Source organism: Dromaius novaehollandiae, chromosome 6 (assembly GCF_036370855.1).
Source record: "Dromaius novaehollandiae isolate bDroNov1 chromosome 6, bDroNov1.hap1, whole genome shotgun sequence".
Classification (NCBI taxonomy): Eukaryota; Metazoa; Chordata; class Aves; order Casuariiformes; family Dromaiidae; genus Dromaius; species Dromaius novaehollandiae.
Genome location: NC_088103.1, coordinates 19,855,426 through 19,873,133, shown reverse-complemented (window position 1 = coordinate 19,873,133; position 17,708 = coordinate 19,855,426). Strand labels below are relative to the sequence as shown.

Here is a 17,708-nt window from a genome sequence, read left to right as displayed (position 1 = left end):
TGCTTTTAGCTTCTTATAAGGACTGGTCAGGGAGATGCAAAGATTCCAGGTCTGGTTGCAAAAACCACATATCTTATAAGATGATGCATATATAGTAAGCTCTGAATACTCACACAATAAAGTAATCATCCTGCAAATCATTATGTTCCCTCAACAGGGAACCTCAAAAATAGGTCTGACGTGAGTAGATTTTTTTTTTTTTTAAATAGCCATTATCAAGTGGCTTTAAGTATTAGCAGTGTTTATCTGAAGCTGAACTGATTTCAAGTTCATTTTCCAGTTTCTTACAGAATGAAGATTTTTTACTCAGAATGAGCTTTACTAATGAATTGAGGAGGGTATTTTAGAAATAGGAACTGCTGTGGAGTTTCATTTCAATGTTTATTCCCTTCCTACACAGTGTGGTTCATGGTTGTAGATATTAGATAGTGTCAAATTATGCCTTAGTAAAGATTCTGAGTAACCAGTAACTACTCTGGTTTGTAACCTGCTGACCTAGATTTATACGGGTCATGAGGGAATGGACCAGACTTTCTTATTTTGGTGCATAAAGGTCGCTGGATTCCTGCAAACAATTCAGTGGATTAGGTTCAGTTTTGATATTAGTCAAGAATGTACCTGTGACAACATCCAGCATTTTTTGAAGGTTTTACCTCCATCTTCTGTAATAATAATAATAAGCAGCTGGTACGCTTATTTCTTTGCATATAAATATATACATGACCAATTTACTACTGTAACATCTATATCATCTCATAAGCTATCAGAATTGCTGCTGTGATTTTTATGGAAGTAATGTTACGTGATGGAGATGGTATAGGTTACAATATGTCTGCCTTTTTACTTTTGCAAACTTTTGTTGTTGTTGTTGTTTTGGGGGGGGGGGGGGGGTGGCCACACACAAACGAACACACAGTGCATTATCATCCTGAAGCTTCAGGCTGAATGTTTGAGCACAGGTGTCACATTTCTAAGGCCTTTTGCATGCAATCTGAAATACTTGCTCAAGTGTAGAGACTGTACATTTATGAAATACAAATTACAGGCACACTCTGTGCTTTCAAAAGTCTTATGAAAATGCCTGTGAGGTGAGGCCGCAGTGTCTCCTGAAGAAACTTTTTATGTTCTTGAGCTTTAGAGTTCTCAATCTTTAAAACTGGTGTGAATGACAGAATGCCTTAAATACCTCCATATGTGTTTATACTTAATAGGTATAAAATCACTTGCACTGAGCTAACTTAGTGCAAAGCAGAAACATCTGCTGAATTCATTTACATGAGGTAGGTGGTTCTGTTAAGTTTCTGTGTTGTGGAGCAGTGGCCTCCCCACAGAGAGGGGAAGAAGCATAAGGGTATAGCAGTCAATTAAATGAAACAAGTGAATCGTGGGTAAATAAAAATGAGTGACGAAAAGATAATAGAGGGAAAGCAAAAAACACTTCTAAGCAAAGAATCTTGGACAGTGCCCACTTCTCCAAGATGGTGCCAAATCCCTGGAAGAATTGAAGGCTTTATTCTCAGCAGAGAGACTGGAAGAAGATCAAGTTCAAAAATAGCTTTGGGTCGAACAGGAGGAGGAGAGGGAGATAGTGCAATCACTCAGATGAGAAACTTCAGATAACGTTTAAGTGTCTGAGATGCCATTGAGAGAACTGGTGCTTAGAAAGAGACCTGCCTAGCTTGTATTTTCACTTTAGAGCCGCATAAAATCAATACTTGAAATACGCTGCTCCAAATGCAGGTTGTCATTATACCGTATTTACTGGTCTTTATTGATCCTGTTTCCATGTGTGTGTCGCTAGCGCTTCTGAGGCCACATGCCGTAGCAGTCTGGTGTTGCAATAAGCCAAGCCATTCTGAATCCCTCCTAATGAACTGTGGGGGGAAACGTCTCTCCTGTTTCTTAACTAGTTAGGACTTTTAGGAGGACATTGAAGGCTCTTGTGTAACATAACCCTTGTACTTGTGTAACGTAAACTGTATCCTCACTTACAAAGTGGGTGACCTATGAGATGGCATGTATGCTGAAGGCATGCTGTAATCCATACCACTGCTATATCACCTTGAAGTTGTGACTGAACTCTTTCTTTTGTAACGCATAGATAGAAGTGATGTAAATCCAACCGTACAGAAAACTGAAGTCAAAACAAGTTCTTCTAATCGAAAAAATTGTTTAGACCAAACTGTTTTTGGAAGTATAGTTGTATCCATATTAATGCAAGTTTTTACACTGTTCCTCTGAATTTAACTAGTTTCCATGTCTTAAGAATAAAGACTAAGAGCCTTGGGTAAATTGTAGGGAATACGTATCCTAGAGGTGTCAGAGTGACAGCTCTTGAGGTTAGTTGCTACATAAGGATATTTTCATGGAATGTGACCAGCTAAAGAACCTTGTTTCCAGCTGTGCCTTACTGTTAATGCTGTTCAACCCTGATCTGCAAAGCCCCTGGTAAGAGTAAAAGGATAATTTGATTTCCATGCCATGATTTTTGGCTGCCTCTGCTCTGCCTGCCAGAAATAGTGCTGGTAGCTCTGGCCATATTTTCAGGGAGGTGGTTTCTCACACCTCAGGATGTGGCCTAAAGTAGACAGTTGATTTTGTTGGTCATGTATGCTTGTCAGTGAACTCGGAGTTGATAATTTCAAAGACCACCACAGAATAAAGTCTGAAGGAAGTTGCATAGTGAGCAACGAGGCTGGTATCTCTGCCTCTGCTGTGAGATAATGTAGCCTTGTATGTAGTGAGGCCTAAAGAAGGGGTTTGGGCAGTAAGTCATGAAGCATTTGTGGCATAGGAAATGGCATAATGTTGCTGAGAGTCCTTCCCCGTATGTATTAAAAATGAATAGTGCGCTTGATCTCAGGCATGTGTAGAAGTGTTTTGGCTACATAGTCTCTAGATTTGGAAACAAAGTAGGATCTAATATGCTAAGAAGGCAGGATTTATGTATTTTTATTTAACTTTTTTAGGAAGTTGAGTCCTTGACAGTCTTAGAAGCAGACAACTGTGGTTAAGATTGTTGAGGAAATAAGTGTCTTCTGTAGAGTAGGGTCTTCAATATTTTAACTGGTTCATTTAAAAAAAAAAAAAAAAAAAAAAAAAAAGTAATGCTATCAAATGAGATAGAACAGTCTGAAAACCTCCGCTCAATAAACTGATACATTCTTCAGGAAATTGATGATATTTCAAAGGCTGTTTCTTCAGATAGCAATCACTGGCTTAGCTTCCCAAATGAATGTGAAACTTGAGCATTGAGAGAGGCCTGTATCCATTTATAATGGTGCTGGTTTAGTATACAGAGTTCTGGGCTTATCTCGTAAGGGATTCTGACACACAGCAAAACTGATAAACAGTTTCAAGCAGCAGTAGTTTCTTGTGACCTTAAGCATGGCTTAGTTTGTGTGTGAGATTTAATTCAGAGGATTTGATGTTTGTTCTGTCTGTCATTTACTTAAATTATTCTATCTGGATATTTTTTGCCTGTCCTCAAAACTGTGAGAATGAAGCAGTGTCCAGTGCGCAAAATGGTATTTTGCATTTAAGTTGCTCAGTAGAAAGAACATTGGTGTACACGACTCGTTTTTGTTTTGTGTGTAATAGATTGTAACTATACCTCTTGAAAATGAGCATTTATAGGTTATTTCTGGTAAACTGGCAGAAAGTTACTCTAGTAAAAGAAGAGCCAGCACTTCATTATGTTCCCAAGTGTGCAAGGCTGCCTGTTGCTGCTGCATTCAGGGGGGCTGTAGAGCCCCAGGAATCAAATGTTGGTGCAGAGCTTCTGATCGGCCCGTGGCACCCGGGAGATACACCAAGAAGCATGAAAGCTTTGGGCTGGAGTTCAGGTTTTAAGACATGGGTAGTAGCAGCTGTTGTTTGGTCGGTCCGTGTATTTGTGATTTTCAGTCATCCTGTTGAGATGCCCGTTATATCTAGTATGTTGAGTGGCATAAATAGGCACTGCTTTCTTGCATCAAGCCACTGCTTAAGTGACCAGATAAGTAGGGGAGCTGATTTTTGCACTGAGCGGCTTTTTCATGAACTGGCATAATTCCAGCTAGTTCCACTTTCATATCTGCCTAATAATAAAATAAGTGATCTTTGGTGTTTGCACATGAGCATCTTGCAGTTATTAGTTATTTATCTTCATGACTGCATGTGTGTGGGAGGGGGGTTGGTTATCCCTGTTTTACAAAAGACAGACGGGGCATGAATTGACTTGTACACTGTGTCCTCGCTATCTCAGAGTGCTCCGTGGAACGATTATGTCTTAAAGCTTTTCAGAAGCTACAAGGAGGGGTGTTTCACATTATAACATGTTTTATTCTTAAAGGATTCAAGAGCAAACTGCTGCAATCATCTGACTGGAAAGAATATTGATTTTTACACATTTTTTTAATATCTAAAAGTCCTTATCAAAATTAATGTTTTCAGAGTCTCGTAGTGGTACAAGAGGCCTGTGTCTACTGGCCAAAACCAGTTCAACTGTTGTTTGCTTCGAGGGCAAGGTGTATCGTGGTGTTGTGTAGCCAGCCTTGGGGCGATGCCTCCCCCCCACCAACCTCTTTTGTCCCTCTTCCTACCCTCCTCCCCCAATTATTTTTCCAGAGCCCTTGGCTTGCTGTTTCTGGGGCGGCAGCAGCAGCTGCTAGTGCTGTCCTGTAATTCTTCCTTCTTGGTCACAGGGGACTGGAAGGGAAAAGACGGTCTGTCTCGGCAGCAGTCCACCAGCTGCCACTACAATGTATAATGTGTAAATTTGCAAAATACAGCTTTTAATTTTGCTTTGCAGTCAGAATGAAAAACTAGAACACCACCACCGCTGCCATCATTGACTGATTAATAGAAGTCTGTGCTCGCTGTTCCTTGGTTCAGGCTTGGACAAAAAGTACTTGGAAGTGGCTAGAAGTGAGGGGAGAGACTCTTGACAGACTTTCAGAATGATGGGGGAGCTAACAGCGCGATGTTGTGTATGTGTGCTTGAGAACACGCTGTGGAAAAAAGCAGTTAAGTAGCAAAAAATACTCAACTGCATCAGAGTGTAAAATCGTGTTACTATCCTTGGAGTCATATTACTTTCTCAGTACTCAGATAAGCAGGGTTTCTTTGTTAAAGTGTCAATGAATAAGGGAGCTCCACAGATTCTAGCACAATCTTGAAAACATATATTGGAACCTGTTTTTGGTTTGGGGTGTTTTTTGAGAGATAAGAAAGAGAAGGAAAGTTGGAGGAGAGTGAGCAGCAGCATGGTTCCTATTTTTGCTCTGCTAGCCCTGAAGTTAAAAAGTAGCAACAATACCTTTTGTTCTCTGGGTCCAGTCATGCACCCCGAGTAAGGGAATAGCACATAGAAAAGGTCAGCAATCCCCAAATTCCCATTATAAATGTTTATATAATCTCTTTAGTGTATATTTATGAATGACAAATCTATTTGTATAGCCATTCAAGAACAACTAGCAAAAACATGGGCTGAATTTGCGAAAGAATTTATTTGCACTGAATAATTTGACTCAGGAAATAGTGGGTAGCTCAGAAGACTTGAACCATAAAACGCTATTTAGCTATAAAACTAATTCCTGTGGTTGTGGCACACATTGTTGGCCACGCAAGATAGTTGTGTGCATAGCTGAGAGAACTATTTTTATCACAAGTCAATTTTGCAGCTAATGTCCTTAGAGACCCCGTTGCCCTCTTTGTTTTTTTTTAATACTGAGGTCCTTTGTCACAGAAGTTGCAGGGGAACTGTAGTGCATGAGGGCTAGCACGGAAACCTTCATATGTCAAGTTGTTCTGGAGAGCATGAGATGGTCTGTGTCCAGGCTTCCTTGCTGGTGGAAGAGCTAGTGGCAGCTGGCTGTCTGCTTTCCTCAGCTGGTGTCATTGGGAGCGAGGGACTTGGAGAAGCCAGCTGCCCTGTTGGCATGACCGCTGGAGATGGTGCACGTGGGATGATACCAGTTGTGGACTGCTGCCCTTCAGCACGTGCTACTGAATATATCCAAATTCTGAGCAATCACTGATCTCATTTTGACAATATGTCCACATGTTAACTGTTCTGCTGAACATCTGTGAGTATGCTAGCATGCAGGTTGTACTACTTTGCTACTACATCGGGTCTGAACCAAAGCTTCAAATACAAATTTGTCTGGCTTTGGGTGAGAGCAGACTGAGTCTTACTTTTGTGGTTCAAGTTAACTCTACCAATAATGACGTGGTGTAATCTTGTACTGATCCCCCAAAGCACTAGTCACATTTTTCTACATCTTACGTGATGCTAATGTCAACAATTTTAAGTGAAAGCATTAGGAAACTCTTATCTCACAGATCATGCTGCTCTCAATAAATAAGTTGTACAGATATGCTGGGAGAACTGAACTAAATCTAAGTGTGTCTTTGGGACTCCAAAAAAATAATTTAAAATAGTTTACAGAATCAGTAAAGCATACTGTGTGCATATGTGTGCATACATTATCTTATATGTGTTGAAATTTTTTTAGCATATGAGAAGTACAGCCCCAAGTGTACACTATGCCTTCTGGTTGCAGGGCAAATGCAGTAAAAAGAAATGTTTTGTAAGGTGACCCATTATTTTGGCACCTGGGAGGTAAGGGGGAGGAGTGTTTCGCCTAAAGTCCTTCCTGATATATATATATATATATATATATATATATATATATATTTTTTTTTAATAAACATGCTTGACTATTTATATAAAAGTGGTGGTCAGTGCTCTTACCTAATGGGGGGAGAGGTCAAATATAGAAAAGTGCAGACGTTTTGTGTCGTTCAAATGCAGTGTTTTGGGTGTGCTGCCCACACTCACAGAGAGATGATAGAAATAAGAAAACCAAAGGAGATGGTATGGCAAGTAAACCAGCAGATTTCTTGGAAATACTACTTCAGCCAAATAATGTAATACTGCACATTACTAGTCTTTCAGAGGATCAAAAATCAACTATTCAAAACTATTTGAGATTTAGGCCAGAAAGAAAGACCACTAGGGCACATTTTAAAACTTCAGTGGTAGCGAAATGGATTAAAGTTTACTAACGTCTTTTTGACTATATGGCAATATACACCTCTAAGACTTATAATAAAGATACAAGGAAAGCAAGTTCCCTTTTTTCTGGTATATATTTTTATTTTCCTTCCTATTGCAAAAAGTCATCCACCTTCTGCCATTATTTCCTGAGCTACACGCTGAATGCTTTTAAAGATTATTAAATAAACATTTTCTTGACTTTTCCTTGCCTTCAAAATTAATATTTTTAACATTTGACCAAATTTCCAGCACAGCTTCTTACATATACAGATAGTTATCTTAGCACTATAAACAAGCCCCTTTCTAGATATTGATAGTTAGAGCACAGGCAGTCTTCCGTCCATTCTGCAAGGAATGATCTTTAATGAAAAGAACAGCATTAAATTCTCAATGACAACCAACCTCTTCTCATTCATTCCCCTGTGGGGATTTGATCAATCTCTGCAGCTTCCTGCTTGGATGCTGTATGCAGGGCATACCACTTTGGGGGCTAAGCTAACCTGTGAATAATTAAAGAGTGGCTTTTGAGAGAATACTCTGAACTTTTCTGGCAGCTGCAGTCAGTCTGACTATATATCTCCCATGTAGCTCTGTTTACCTCCAAGTTAGAGTGTGGCTTTTCTGTCATGCAGTGTCTGTAAAACTTTTGCTACGTAGTAGGCCCATAATCTAATCTATAGCTCCATTCTGGTGCTTAGAATAAAACTTTTGACAAAAGAATGATAGGAAATGGGTATTGAAAGACGCTGTGTTTCAGAAAAAGGATCTACAAATACAGAGCATTCCCCTTGAAAGAAAATAGTATTCTAGACAATGGGAACCTTATTTCTTAATCCCACAGTTAAAAGAAGCCTTTGATAATCAGAGCTTTTAAAAATACATATTCTTTTAGAAGGGGGGAGAAAGAGGCAGAACAGAATGTAAGTTCTAAGCATGCTAAACATGTCACTTGGGATAACGTCACTGCCGTTCGTTCTTGGTAAACACTATGCCAGATCAAGAGCCAGGGGATAGTCTTGCACTCTAAATTGTTTTCCTGTAATATCTGAGGCTGCATAGTACAAAATCCAGAGTGAAGGAGGCTATCCTCAGTCTCTTGCTTTGCCTGCTGATACAAGCATGATTTCATTATACAAACATTTGCTCCATTAATTGTGATTATTCCTAATCCTCCATTTTGCTTAATGGCAAAACATTTCACTGGAGGAAAAAAATTAGATTAAAGTAAAGACTTTCAGACAGTAAAGGCTACTAATTGAAATCTGGAAGGGATACCCCCATGATCTAAATTCAAAATCCCCGAAGTTGTTACTGAGATAGCTAGAGAAGTGATACCTGGAAGTCCTCAGACATGCAGTTTGGATTAAGTTTGTGTCATTTAATTCAATACTACTTTCTTACTCTAAACACAGGAGCTTAGCTTTAGTAAACAGGCACACGCACAGTTGTGCATGTTGTACAGCGTGTGTGTGTCTTCTGCGGGAATGTGGAGGTTTTGGTTGTGCGTGTGTACCCATGCAAGCATCGAAAAGCAGTTAAATCGCAGAAGTGGATGCCAGGATGTTATGGCTCTGTTTCTTTCTGCTCTGTTTCCTTGCCTTTTTAACTACTTACTGCCCGTCTTCTCCAGCTGTGAAATGCCTGGTTTTACCTTGCTTTGAGGGCTTTGAATAGAAGATTTTTCTCTGTGCAAAGTGTGTGTAGGGTTTGGGGGCAGGGGGAAGGAGGGGTTGCTTGTTTGTTTTTTCCGTAGGGTGTGGTATACAGTGATGGGGAGGTCTTACAGGTTTTATTCCCTTGAAATCTGTAACACTTTTACAGAAGCAGGACTGAGGCATGTGGAGGTTTATCAACCCCCTCTTCCTTCCCCAGATCACACAGGAAGCGCAGAGCAGAGAGGTGCTCCTGGGTCTCCTTTCCCATACGATAAAATCGTGACTAGAGGACACACAGACGGATGTTGAGTGAGTGAAAATATGAATGTTGACACTTATCTGAGAGAGTCAGTGACATTCTGTACCTTAAATGTCTGTCTGTAAAGTGATAGAACAGTAGTTCATAAATGTATTCTGAGGTTGCATAGGCAAAAGCATAAAGCAGTTGGGAGAAAGAAGATGATATTCTAAGAGACAAAAACTCTCAAATACTTGAAAACAATTCCTATTGCTCTAAGGAACTGAAACCTACCTGGTTGTGGATCTTTGGGTTATTTTTCATTTTTTGGCATGACATTTTTAGATTCATAATATAGCATGTAGGGTGTATGCGTTAAGGAACCCAAGTGAAATAAAAATTAATGGGGTTAAAAATGTCTTTCTCTGAAATCAGCTAATTTCTGTGCGTTTTCTGTTCTGAGTCTTTCTTCATTTCCCCCCCCCACCCCCCCCAGTCCATTAGGCATAAGTCGGATTAGCTCAGTGACTCTTATCAGACCTCTTTTTCCTGTTACCCCCAGATAAATTTATATGACTTAAAGAGTGAACTCCAGGCGTAACCTTATTCCTGCTGGGGACAGAAGCTGCATTTGCTGAAGCTCTGTGCTGGTGAATAGTATCCCACTGTGCTCTATATGGGAAAGTGTGTGGGTGGCAATTTACATGGTAAACAAAGGCAGGCAGGGAAGGAAGATAGTTAAGCTTAGGTTTCTTAATGCTTTAGATCTCCTTAAAGCATGCTGTTGAAAATTAGCAGCAACAAATAACACAAAATGAAGACTGGTGTTGATTCTACTATTTTTTTTAATTATTAGGCTTTAATTAAAAGGAATTTTCTGTATGTTTATTGTGAAATTAAGTTTATGAATATCATTTATTGCAGTCTTGTGGTAATAACAAATGAAGACTATTCTCTATAAAGATAAATATTTAACTTTTGTCTCTTAAATGGGAGCCTTTTACTTCATCAGCAGGAAAGGCACATAGTCTAACAACGGGCACAGGATCACCCCTCTCCTGGCGCCCTAAATAGGTTCTTTCCTCATTTGTCACCAAAGGTGTAGGGAGGCAATGTGAGTTAGATGGCAAGGGACCGGGAAGAGTGTCAGGAATTATTGACATCCTTATTTGTGCCATGTATCTACTGTGTGACCTTGGACAAGTCTCTTCACCTATGCCATATCCTGTTATTAGATTATAAATCTCTGCTGAGAAGATGTGTCACAGCTTGCTTTTGTATCTGGCAAAGAGTCTGTAGATACTACTGTAAAACAAATAACAGAAATAATAGTAGCATTTTTTTCTGGAATAATAGTCTTAGTTGAAGCTACTAGTTTCTTTTTCAACCTAACTCTCCTGCTCTGATGTCCAATTTAGCTGCACAGAGGCTCCTTCACTCTGTTGCCTTACTGATCTGATTTTTGCCAGCAGAAGATAATTTCACTTAAAAATTTTTTAAAGATTGTATTTCTTTTGCTATTTATTCACATAAATGTAGTGGCTGTGTAGCCACTGGAAAGTACAAATACATTCCAAAATAGAAAAATAATGATATGATTATTTCCAATGTTTTCTCCTAGATTAAACTACAATGTTTTCTATGTCCTTGGTGTATGAATCATGTGTTTTAGTTGAGGTCACAACATATGCTTTCTCAGGGGAAGGAAGGCTTGTCATTCTGAAGTAGCCAATGTTATAACTGTTACCACATATATCCTAACAAGTACAGCACATGCCACTTTGGGGAAATAACTGGCTTATTCCATGTGATGAAACTTCTTCTTCCAGTCCATCTCTCATTTTGAACTGATACCCTTCATGCCTGTGTTGGCATTGGAAAGGAACTTCACGTGGGAGAATCTCCATTCCAGGTCACTGACTTGAATCCAGGCCACTTACTTAGGCTGCCATGCAGAGAGGCTGCTGGTCCGTGTGGAAGGAGAGCTCGTGGTATAATGCATCATGTCGTCATGTTTTTGCCAGTACAGCTGGCCACAAACGGATCTCTTTCCTTACGCTGTGTTTCATTTGCAGTGTGGTTGGTTTGTGGGAATTTAGCTCTGTCTTTTGCAGAATTTAACATGAGAGTGGGTTTGTGTGTTGTTGGGGGAAAAACCTTACTTGCTTATGGTTGTAACTTTGCCATCTTTTCTCCGGAAAAGCTTAAGGATTTGGATGAGACAGAACTCTTAATGTAATTAAGATGTCTTTCCCTGCCCCCCCTCCTGCTTCATCCCCCCAAACCATCAGGTTTGATCACTTCATGATAAAAAGTTACAATTTAGAATCATGAGACTTCCTTTAAATCTTAAGAATAAATAAGCACTTTTTGGTTCTTTTTGTTTGACTTCTATGTTACTTAGGATGCTGGAATGGTATTTTTCAAAGCTTTTCTACTAACATACTAACAAAGTTAAAAAAGAGAACTAAGATTTTCATGTGATATTCTCTTAGTTCTAGCGCTTGAGTCTTTAAATAATTTCAAAATAACATTGACAATTATTGAAACCAAGCAGTATCTTAGAGATGTTTTTATAACAGCTGTTTACAACGGCAGGCTGTGTTTCATAGCCTGATGTATGTGAAGCAAATGTTGTGCGAATGCTGGGTGCGTGGGACAGGCCTGCATTGTGCCTCCCCTCCCAGGATATGGAGGGTGCGTGACAGCATTAGGACAGAATTTCTTCCTCATGACAGAATTGCCAGTTTGACATGTCTAAAATGTGGTTACGCTGAAGTTATTGACAGTCACTAGTAGATAATTGTGGAAAGCTGAGCTGCCAACTAATCAATGTTTTTACTATTTAGTTCAAAATGAAAAGTCAGAAGAAAGTAATTTGAAGAAAATGTTGGTTTGACTCCAAATAAAAGCATGTAGCTTGGTTTTGATTTTTTTCCTTCCTTTCCAAAATCTTAAGTTTTAAAAAAAAAAGTTTTATAAAATTGCAACATTTAAATTTAAAAATGGAAAAAAATATTGTTTGGGGTAAAAAACATACCCCCCAAAATCAGTCTGAAGCCACAGATCGTTCAGCTGAGCCAAAACAATGTCATTTTTCGGTGGTTGAAACATTTGTCTGAAAAAGGCGACTCTGCTCTACAGGAAGCTGCTCTCAGACACAGGAGCAGACCTTTGCACCGGGAGGCACTTGTTGCTCAGGATGCGTGCGTGGCACTAGCTGTTGCAGTTTGCACCAATGTTTGCGAGTGGAGATATCTTCTTTTCAATTACAATTGAAATGAGCACAGCTGTGTGTTGATGGTGATAAGAAAGATTACTTTTTAAAAAAAGTTTTCTAATGTCAGAAGGGATAAATGTGTCAGCCTAACCTACATTCTTTCATAGAGCCAGGAGCCTCTTCTGCAGTAATACCAGGCTATTATTTAATGCGTTGATGTTTTTTTAAAAAAGTCATGTGATGCAGTAATTTTAAAAAGTAAAAAATAAAAATAGCAGAGAAAAAACATATCCTGGCATGAATACAGTGTAATGTTCACATGGTTAAACTGCTCTTTGAAAAATATTCACATACTGTCCCTATCTTTTCCTTGGGTGTGACTTTGCTAATAGCAATGAGGGTGTTGACTAAGGCCTTTGCTGATAATTACTTCCTAAATATAATGGAATATGAAGGTGGTGCTAGGAAGATGCTAATTGGTTTACTAATAAATGTCAGATTTTTCTCTTTCCCAAAACCATCAGATGTGAGTATTTGGTGCAACAGTTCTTCAGAAGTAGAGACTGCTAATTGCTAAACTAGGCAAGCAGGTTGTCCTGTGGTGTCATAGTGACAGTGACGGCTTTGTGCTTAAGACATTGGGGAAATACTGGTTCAATATCTGTTGACCTTGGGAAAGTCGCTCAGTCTCACTGTCTAGAAGGGAAGTAATAATACTTTCTTTCATTTCTTGTCTTTTTAGGTTGTAGGCTCTTCAAGGCCTCGTCTTTGTGTTTATGTAGTTAGCAACAAAAAGTTGATTGGTGGCTTACACCATTGCTTTAATACAGGCGGTGATGATAATATATTTGCCATCATGCAATAAAGCCATTTTGTGTTGTCTCTATAGGTGGGGTACCCCATGTTTTAACTACAATGATTTTTCAGTTTTGATCGGTTCAGCTGTTTGCAAAGGCCCTAAATGTTGCTTAGACAGCCCACCTTATTCTTCCAAAAGCCGCAGCTTTCATGGGAGCAGTAAGTGTAAGTTTTTGAAAACGGGCTCAAATGGGAACCGTGCGTGATCTGAAAGACGAAAGGAAATCTAGGTGTTGAAGACTGTCTTCGTGAAAGTTAGGATGCAGCCGGTCCCAACCAAGGCATGCTGTTGGTTAAATACGTGGTGTTTGCGTTATATGACTGTGACTAATGGCTGCGATTCATGAGGAAGCGGGGCCTGTCTTGGGGCGTCTGAGCTGGTTACACCTCAAGCCGTCTGGTCCCTTTCTCATAAGTTTCTCCCTCTGCTGCAGCAGGGTTGGCAGAGCTGCTCACAAAGCAGCTGTTGACCTGCTGTGAATGACAGCCTGACACACTCAGGTAAACTGAAAACCAGTGCCACTGACATAATTGTGTTCATAGTAAAGCTCTACCTATGATACCTTACAAATTAAGCCTTGAGCTGAGACTGCCATGGGTGGATGACCATGCAGTGATGTCTTTCAGTGCAAACACATTTCGGCAGAGGCCAGAAATCATTTCAGTCTGCCATGAAGTAGTTATGGACACTTTAGAAAAAGGATTGTTGCAACATTGGCAGCAAGAGCTCCTGCATTTTTTAAACAACCTATTTTTACTGAAATTTCTCTCTTCATGAAGTAAAATTCTTGAGTTACTGCTGTGTTTTAACAAGGTTGGAAAAAAATTAGATTACCCCCTAATATCTCAAATACAAGAGGTCCACAGTTAAGCCCAAGTATAAGAACAAATGTCTGCTAAAATTAGTCATGGTGCAGTGAAATTTTTTGGCCCTGGTGGGTATTATATTGAACATGATTTTAAACCTGTTTGTTGCCTCACTTAGAGTTTTTCAAGCCTTTGAGTTTATCCTGTAACTGCTCTCAAGAGCTGACTTTTATCAAAGTTTCATTATATAAATCTTTTTTAGTCTTGAGAAGGTAATGCATCCTCGTGCAAAACCTGCTTTCCCCTGAAATCAATGAATAACAAGGCCCAGTTGCTTGCAGGGCGGTAGTATTGTTGCGAGGTTATCAGAAGGTTAAAGGTACAAAGCAGCTATTGGCTTCAATAGCTCCTGTGAGGGAAATATGGGAAAAAGATGCTTCTTTTTGTAAATGAGATAGCCCAGTGGATGACTATGCTATGATTCTGACCTTTGCTGTAAGAGGTGCAAGTGCAACAAGATTTTGAGACTGTAGGAAGAGGAGATTTGAAGGCTCCCATTTTGGGTATAACGGGAGGAGAACTTTTGCAGTGAGCATTCATGATGCTTATCATGGGTTACAGTTGTGTCCCGTACTCCAAAAAGCAAACTTTTATCAAAAAGTTCAACTAATGCTTTTAAGGTGCTCAGGAAAAGTGTAGATGCATTTTACAGGATTTTTCACAAACCTCTGAACGGCTGGTTTTGTTTGGGAGAAGAAAGAGAAATACCACAGAAAAGGCTATTCTTAAAATATTTGTGACCATTTGGGAACGTGGAAGAATTGAAAATCTCCCAGGATTTCTAGACCAGAGAGGTTCTGGTAAGTATGTCAACTTCTGGAAGCCAGCCCAAAACCCTGAGAGTTTTGAGGTTTGTATAGTGCTAGTGGCTAATGGCGGAAAAAAAGATGCACATTTGGGGTTTTGAAAAAGGGAACATATTACTTGCTGTGATATGTAAAATGTATCATATCTTAAAGTATTTTGAAGACTGAAGAAAACTTTGGTCCCTTCTGTCCCAGCTTTTTTGCTCCCCTCTGTTTCTATTCCCAATAAATTTGCAGCGCAGACGTTAAGGAAATGATTTAAGAAAAGACGGGTTGACACTCTTACGTGTGAAAGACAAAATATTTGAGCACAGGATTCTGAGCAGCATTCTGCTCTTTCTTATATGAAGAAGCATTTCTTTTAATATTCCTGCCCATTAGCACTTAACATTTTAAAAGAAGACGATGATAATGTGTGTTAAAAATACTTTGTATATTCTGATTATGCTCATACATGCTGTACTTAGTGGTCAGAGTTCATTGAATGTGGTGGACTTGCTCATTCCAGGAGATTTGCCCGCTGAAATCGTTTGGATCCTATGTTTGTCTTAGGTCAGTAAAAAACTTTTTTTCTAGCAAATAGGCACTGATATTAACTTTTTTTTTTAACCTTGTGTTATTTATGTATAATAATATAACCACTCTCTGATTAACAGATTCCCATTTTGCTATGTCATCTTGTGTCCCTAGGACACATGGTGGGTTTCAAACCTAGAAAATTCCTTAATTGTGTCCCTGAGAAGTGTATTAGAAGTAGGATGTGGGGGGCATTCTGTTTAGTTTCCATCTCAAACTGGAAATCAAAAGTCTTTGCAGCTTCCTGAGAATAAAACAGCTTTAGAAAAACTTGCTCTGAAACTTCGACGAAGCAGCACACTGTCATCCTGTGGGTTCTCGGTATCTTTGCTCTGGAACAACAACGTGAGCGAACCTGGGTCCTGGGAGGAGCTGCTCTGCGAGGGCAGTGCTGAGGGAGACCCTCGCTCGTCTTAGCCCCTGACTCAGGAACTAATCTCGGCACTTCTAGTATTGACCCTGTAAGGCTTTCAGGATCCAGGGCAGGGAGCCTTATTATTTCAAAATATTTTGGATTCAGTCACTTACTGTTTTCTGAGGGAACTTTATTTCATCAGGGAACACTGTTCAAATCATTAATCCTGAGTCCTGCTCCAACAGTGAGCTGCACGCAAGCGGGAACCTGCCTGCGTGGAGTTTACTTGAAGGTTCCTTGAAGGTTCAGTGCCTCTGGTTAATTTCTAAAAAGTATATTCAGAAGATTAGAGCTAAAGCCACTTTTATCTTGGTTTACTTAAGGTGTTCTGCTTTGTTTTTGTTTTTTGTCTTTTTAAACCACTCTGGTAACTTCAGCTTCTTGTGCCCTGACCTTGCTGTAAGAGTACTCTCTGTGCAGGGATCTTGTAGATCTCGGCAGTTAGGAGGGGAAAGTCCTCCCTTACTGCACCTTTCCCCTCCTGCGTTTTAAAGGCTGTTTGGCAAGTTTGTTTGCTTTGGCAAAATTTGTAATCGAGGAGCATTTTTTTAAAACCTTACTAATTAAAAAAAAAGAAAAAGAAAAAGAGAAAAGCTCCAAGTGCTATGCATACAGTCACTTATTTTTTTTAGCTCAAAGCACAGATGCAGTATGTTTCTGCAAATTAACTTTCTTCCGTGGAGCTTGCATTTAAGAGGGAAAAAAAATGAATCTTAAAGCCCAAGGAGAGCTGGTGTGTTTTCCCTTTTGTTCTATTAGCATTTATTCTATTTTTAAGGCAGAGAATAAACTGCAATTTTGAAAAGTGCTGTCATATACTACTCAGTGATAAAGTCTCTGTAAGTTTTGGTCCCTTGTGCATTACCTATAGTACGAAAAGGAAAACATGCTCATATCTTTGTGATAACAAAGAAATCAGTGTGCTGTGTTTTTATAAAAACTAAGTTTTATGCATTTAAAGAATAGCGCCTGAGGATTAGAAGTTCAGGTAAAGGTTTTGAGATTTTGAGACACAAAAATACTTACTTGTGTCACTGCTAAGACCAGAGTTTAGAAAAGAACATGAGCATGTGTTTAACTTCAGTCTTGGTCTTATTTTGAAGAGTACTTAGTGTGAACTTGATCATACATGTTACTGCTGTCCTGATTCAGAGCTGTAATGTCAAACGAAACTAAAAATGGGCCACTAGTTCAATGGGGATTAAGCCAGCTTCAGGAACTCCAAGTGTGGAGATTTGCAAGTCCAAGGATCTCAGCAAAACTCTCTTTTGTGACAAGAATAAAAGTAGGTATTTTTGTGGTTGACTGGACTGTTTGGAAGCTATAGAAGAGAGCAGTGGAAAGGGACCTGGAAAATGCTGGACCTTTAGGTAGCTGAGTAAAACTGCCACATTTCATTCATCAGGCCCAGACAAACTGTTGGAAACAAGGTTTATGTATATTTGTCTTCTCCTTTCCCAGAATGGCCTCTGAACCAGCAAGCCAAGTGAATAGCATCTATAATAAATGCAATATTCATGTTTGAATAGATCATGCTTTCCCAATCAGAAGTAGAATTTAGGAGTAGACTCTCTCAGCAGATCTATTAGATGGCGAATGGATGAGAAGTCATCTTTGGGTAGGAAAGGAGAATTTTCGAAAAGGTGAGAGAAATCTTCTTCATGTCTTTGCTAGGGCCTTCGCTGCTGTAATACTCAGGGCTGAGTGACTTCACCACACCAAGTCCTAAATATAAAATGCTTCCTAAATGTTCAGCTAAATGTTAGCTATTTAGGTGGTTTTAAAAATAAAGCTATGTATTTAAAGTATTTAGAAAACAGATGATTTTCATTAATGACTGAAGGCAATAGACAGGAACCAGGATATGTAGGTCCAGTTCTGGCTGTATCAGTCTCTATTTTGGAAATCAATGGATCTTTCTGTGACTTAGTGTTCATCCTCCAAACAGAGGATAATACTACTTCTGCCCTGCCAGTTGAGGCTCTTGAAAATAAAGCTGAGACTTTAGCAGCAGATGGACTTAAATGTGTC

The 17,708-nt window shown here is 39.4% G+C and overlaps 1 protein-coding gene across 10 annotated transcripts in view; it reads left to right on the top strand.

Moving 5' to 3' along the window:
• The window catches only part of ZMIZ1 (zinc finger MIZ-type containing 1), a 354,835-nt gene that overhangs the window by 125,575 nt on the left and 211,552 nt on the right, over positions 1–17,708 (top strand). The window contains exon 4 of one of the 10 annotated variants that reach the window (XM_064513812.1): positions 8,915–9,006. The exons of the other annotated variants lie outside the window; for them this stretch is intronic. The gene's annotated coding sequence lies outside the window, so the exon portion shown is untranslated. The remainder of the gene's footprint in view (positions 1–8,914; positions 9,007–17,708) is intronic. 10 annotated transcript variants of the gene reach the window in all.